The sequence below is a fragment of the Bactrocera tryoni genome, chromosome 2 (genome assembly GCF_016617805.1).
Source record: "Bactrocera tryoni isolate S06 chromosome 2, CSIRO_BtryS06_freeze2, whole genome shotgun sequence".
NCBI classification, from domain to species: Eukaryota; Metazoa; Arthropoda; class Insecta; order Diptera; family Tephritidae; genus Bactrocera; species Bactrocera tryoni.
Window position 1 is genome coordinate 33,988,814 of NC_052500.1, and position 5,969 is coordinate 33,994,782.

At 39.7% G+C, this 5,969-nt stretch overlaps 1 pseudogene; it reads right to left on the reverse strand.

The window, feature by feature from the left end:
- Positions 1-4,209: 4,209 nt before the first annotated feature.
- On the reverse strand, positions 4,210-4,866 carry LOC120767716 (annotated as a pseudogene).
- Positions 4,867-5,969: the final 1,103 nt, after the last annotated feature.

Below are 5,969 nucleotides of genomic sequence, written 5' to 3' on the forward strand. Positions count from 1 at the left end.
TGGTCCGAACAAGAATTATAAACGTCAAATTTTCATGATTTTTCGATATTTGTTGAAAAACTCCGAAATTTTATATAAAACTAAAATCTATTTCATTTCTTATTTGAAAGGTGGCAATAAAAGCCATAATTTGATACCGTTTTGAAGTCAATAGCTTCAGTTTTAAGAGAGTTATGCCCATTTTTGTGGAGCGCTAGAATAGATGTAGAATAAAAAAAAATTAAGATACTTTTTTATAACACAGGCATATTTTATTGCATTCTACAGAAAAATTACAAATTATCAGTCATCTACCAATAAGTTCATTGCTTCCTCTGATAATTTCAGGTGTTTCTTCTCCTTCAGTATTCTCCTACTTGTGAGCAGATAACGTAATATGTCTTCACAATGGTCTTTTCTTGATGTTTTCCTCGCATGGTAAAGCCTTGTGTTTCTGAAGTACTTGTTTCCTGCTTCCAATGCTTCTTCTGATAGTTGCCCAATGGGGACCAAAAATGAAGGAATTATTTCGAAAACCAATATGTTTAAATTATTCAATAAGTGATTCCGAGAATTTCCGTTCTATTTCCATGGAATAAATACTGAGAGTGATATACTAAAATCGCTATAACTCCCAGGAGGGCAGGTATGGGCAGCTGTTTTTTTGCACAGTTCGTTGAAAACAAATTATGTAACATTTCTGTAGTGATTTGGAACTGGGACTCTCTGGGACTTTTTAGATATTGCTTACTTAACCCAAATTTAAAGGAAAAATGGACCTTTAGTCGGGTTTTCGCTCTAAAAAAGGTGCATATGAAAATGTCTCAAACAACATTCCTTTGTTTTACAGAAGATACTTGTCCAAAGGCAGATTTTTTTTCCGAATCAAAATATCTGTCACCAAAATCAAATGAGATCATTTTGAATACAGCCCTGAAATCCCCTCTTTTCGTGAAAATTTTGTATATTTGACTTCTAAAATCAATTAAAAATCAACGGGTCAACATAAAAATAAGCTTTATGTGTTTTTTGTTTACTTGAAATGTCTGTGACAAAATTGCATCATTAAAAATACTGAAAAAAATAATCGAAGAAAGGTTACTTTTCCACTAGCCGCAACACAGTGGAGCGTGAATTTTCATAATAAATTTTGACGATTTGTAAACGTTGTTCATGCGTAAGTCTTTCCATGATGAAATACCAAACAATATTGCTTAAAAATAAAGACAACTTGACACGACTCACGGGTGATCTGTCAAAAAACGCTAATTAAAAATCACTTGTTATAAAGTGAAGATGTTGTTTCCATATATTAAGTATGTCGCCCGGAGGCAGGGGAAATATTGATATAATTTTACCATTTTTGGCGCTAGGTTAAGCAGAAATATTTTTTTAAAATTTGAATACTCAAGCTCAAAGATTGATCGATTTGTTCGGTGAAAACTCAACCATATGCACCGGGATCGTTAAAAACTTATGACACTAATTCATTAATTTTTTGGCGTAAGATGAAATATCATGTTACACGGTTTGTGAAAAGTTCCCTAAGGATAGTATTTCACTTAAGGATGACCGGTACTACGTTCCCTGTCCAATATTTACAAAACTTAAAAGCCCTACCCTGTCGTCTTGGTTGTGAAATTAAATTCCTTAGTTAAGGGCGGGGACATGATTAACTCGCTGAGCTCTTTAAACTGAGCGGCAACATGATGGAAGGCAAAATCTAAAAATTATTCGAAATATCCGATATTCAATGCAAAAATAAAGGCTAAGTTGATTAAATATAGTTATTATAAACCTTATTAATTCCAACTAATTAATTTTTGTCCTCTAAGTATGCTGTCATATTCGAATTCCGAATATTACAAATTTAAGAATGTATGTGGATGAATATATTACGAATTTTAAAAACATTGAGTTGTTATTTACGAGTATGCGGATAAGATATGCCTAACCACTCAAAAATACCATTAATACTTATTAGTACAAGAATTTATTAATATTAAAATTCGATTAGTTGGATTAATCTTTTTAAAAGACTTTCTTAAAGGTAACTCTGTGGTTATATTCTCTGATTTATTCACTTAAGTTGCGTTAAACGCACAAGCTTAGCATAAAAAGTTTGTGAAATTTACACTTCAACTGTTGCACCAGCTTTTCTGAAAAACTAACCTCAACAAAACACTAACCACAACGGAAACGACAACAACAAATAGCCTTCCTTTAAGTTGCATGATAGTGAAACAACGTGCAACCGGCTGCTTAGCTGAGTGAGCATTGGAAAGGTGCAGAGTAATGTGGAGCGCCTGCAAGTATGCAACAGCTTTCATATACAATTATATATGTGACTTTGTGTATGTGTGTAGCTTAACACATGTGTAAAAGAGCACAAGGAGGCTGCAGAGAAGATATCGCTTAGACTTGTAAACAAAACCACGTAGCAACTAGTTTAGAAAAGCAACAAAATGAGGTTTACGTCAACAAGAAGGATGCCAACCGAAAAACCAACATGCAAACCGGTGCAAGAGCGGCACACAACTAAATATGCACAGCATTAAGTTTAACACACATATGCACAAGCCCAAAAAGCGAAAAAAGGAAGTGGTTAGTCGAGTAAGGTCACCTGTTTGGCTGGTTGCATGTCTCATATCCGGCGCTGGAGAAGGCTCGCCTCACTGCCGGCACGCTTGACTGGCTTGTCTGTCAGAAATTATGTTAGTTAGTGTTAGTTAGTTTATTAGCCTCCGGGTGACATTCCGTTTTTGTTTTTGGATTTTTTGTTTATTTTTGGCGTTTGCAGGCAAACTATTTTATGGGAGCATATTGCGGGAGCATACGCTCCATAAGGCTGGGTGAAGTGAAAAAAGAGGTGAGTGGAGGCAAATAGCATTCCACTACGCTGACTATTACGTCACGCCCAAAGGTGCTCATGTACATATGAACGAACGGAAGGACATGAGTTGATTTTTTATACTTTTAGGCGGAAATTTAGCGTGAACCTTATGAAAATTAAATGTTTACAATGACGAGCGCGAAATGTGAAGCTACTGAAGTGAACCTTGGTTGATGGGCAGATAATAGACCATGAACATAGTGCTTTGGTAAGCAGCGTAAGCAGTTATTACGCTGGAGATGGAGCAACCTTTATAACTTCAAAGAAGTAAAATGTGATATGGTGATCACATTGTGAAGATTATGTTCATAACCAGACACCCTTGCTGCATTTTTGTCATTATATAATATAACTGTGTATTTGAAAGGTTCTTCAATACCAACCTACAGGTATAACAGAATAACGCAGCACTAATACATAGTACAACTAGCAGTGGCTGACTAGTTGGTCACTGATAAAGACAGCCCCAGATTGAGCGTAAAAAATCGGATTAGGCCGATATTAGGGGAAATATTTTTTTTAGAGTCAAAATACCAGACGGCCGTTATAATATATAGACGATATCGGCAAACCTGGAGGTAAATACCGTTAAAGCAGATATGGTAGGTTTCGCGAAAAGGTATAAAATCTCGAAATGACAACTCGTGGGAATCAACAGCGTTGAGTTAGCAATTAAGGGCACCCCAAATACCTGGGATTAATTTTGAATCGCACACTGATGTGGAAACTTATTGTGAAAGAGCGAGTGAAAAATACCTGTGGTGCCTCATATCTAAAACCTCGTCTCTTGCTTTTGTATTGCACAACGGTAGTCAACCCAATTTCATACGCAAAACCGTTGGAGTGGATGCAGCGTCTCGCTGTTCTCTCCATTACTCCAACGGCTGCACTAGAAAAGTTAATCCAACTACCAATTGGCATTGCAGAGGAAAGTTCTGCAGGAAAATCGACTTCAAGATTGGTGGCATTAGAAGAAGGTTTTAAGTTACACCAGAGAAGAGCTGTATGATGCAACAGTAGGCGACTCGTCAGCGGAACTTGCAACATTTACTAAGTGTGTACAAAAACTCATCTCATTGGTCACTCACAATTTCTGGAAAAATGCACTAAATTTCAAAAAGAATCGTTATAAACTTTTTATTCATGCGAAATGCGCTTAAAAATTGTTATTACAAAATTTGCTTGAAGCAGTTTTAAAACGTTAAATATATACAGGCAGGTAAATAGCGGAAAGGGATGCTGCCAAAACGGCATGTGCGTGTGTGTTAACGTGTAGTGTTCTCTCGCGTGATGAGGTGAATGGTCATTTAGCCATCCCGGCCACCCTAGGCGAATATTTAGCCGAGAAGCCGCTGTAGCTGCTGTAGCGTAGCTACAACGCTGCTGAGACCTGTTGACCAGCGGGATTGCGGCCTGAGCTGATGGCGCCGTCTTGATGTTGCACGGTTTTGGCGCCAGTGCCGGGATTCTGCTCGAGAGGGTCCGCGCCGGCGGTATGCCGTCAGAGAAGTTCTTTGAGAACGCCGGACGTTACCACTGGTGCGAGGAGACGGTTGTCGCCCGGCGTCGCGTCTGGTATTGCGGTGCAGCAGCGTGTGATGCGCCCGCACACAGATTTGGCAACGATTATTGTATCAACACTCCTGTGTTGCGTGGGAAGTTGCCAGGCAATTCAGGCAATACGCGTGAGCCTGGTCAACCTGCTGGCGTTACATTGGTGGCATGCCTTTAAAGATACCGCAGTGCGATAGCCGATGCAGGCAGCGACAAAGTGAGCATTGAATGCGCTGCGGATTCGCTGGTAGTGCGGGTGATGCTAGCGTTTATGGCGTGCTTTTATGCGGGGCCGTTGTCGCGGTGGAGCCTGTCGTTGGTCGAAGCGCGGCCGGTGCACTGGTGGTCCGAGGTGCTGCTATTGGGACAGCTTCAGAGCGCGGAGCGAAAACTGCCGAACGTATGGTTGGCGTTGAGGATGATGAAATATCCACGTCCATATTGCTCTGTGAGAGAAATTGTGATATTAATTATGTATTGTGGAATTTGCAAATGTCCATATTATTTGTGCCAAGTTTCGATTTTGTTAGCGGTTTATCTGTTTTAGCGATTTATGAATAGACTAACATCGACAATCGTCTTGTACAAGGACGCAGTCTCCAAGCATTGGTGCCTTTTCTTGAGTTTTCCACCGGTATCTCTTGGGGAGATCCTTCCATCGGCGGCCGAAATCTTGATGGGTAGTTTTAATTCGCTCCCATCTGTTTAATATGGATAACGACTCGCCGCCTGGCTCACGTATGACAAGAATGGGTGCTCTTTTGAGAAAATGCCCAAGGGTTAAGGCTGTGAAGTCGGAGGCATCTTGCGAGAGTGGTGCGTTAGGTCTGAGTTTAGTATGGCTTTGATACGAGCGAGTAATGTAGTAAGCTCCTCTGATTACTCCTCATTGATATGGTTGCCAGCTGTTTTCTTTAAATGGGACTTAAAGCACTTTACTGCTAATTCCCAGAGTCCGCCCATGTGTGGATAACATGGGGGTATGAATTGCCATTCGATCCCTTGGGGTCCGTATTTTTTGACAATTTCGGGAAATACATACTTCTTTCATGAATTGTAAAAACTCCTTTTCCGTGGCTAGTTGAGCTCCGATAAAGTTTTTTCCATTGTCGCTCATAATTTTTAAATAATTCTTTTCCGACAAAGCGTGTAAATGCTGTGTAGTCAGATCTGAACAAAGTTCGAGGTGTACTGCCTATGTCGTAAAACATACAGGGACTGCATCATACCCTTTTCTAAATGAGGAAGACCTTAACATTGAGGCCTTTATCTGGAAAGGTCCAGCAAAATCAACCCCAGTGATGGTAAAGGGTAGAGCATAATTGCAGCGTTCAGGTGGTAGGGCTGCCATGATCTGCGTACGCATCTTGTGTTTATACTTAGTACACTGTTTACAAATGAAAATGGTTCTTTAAATTTGTGGCTTTAGTCGCGGTATATAAAACTCTTGTCGAACCATTTGTTGCCTCAAGCGATGCTCACCATGCAGTGTAAGCTGATGGTGATATATTAGAAATAAGTAGGTAAAACGGGATTTCTCTGG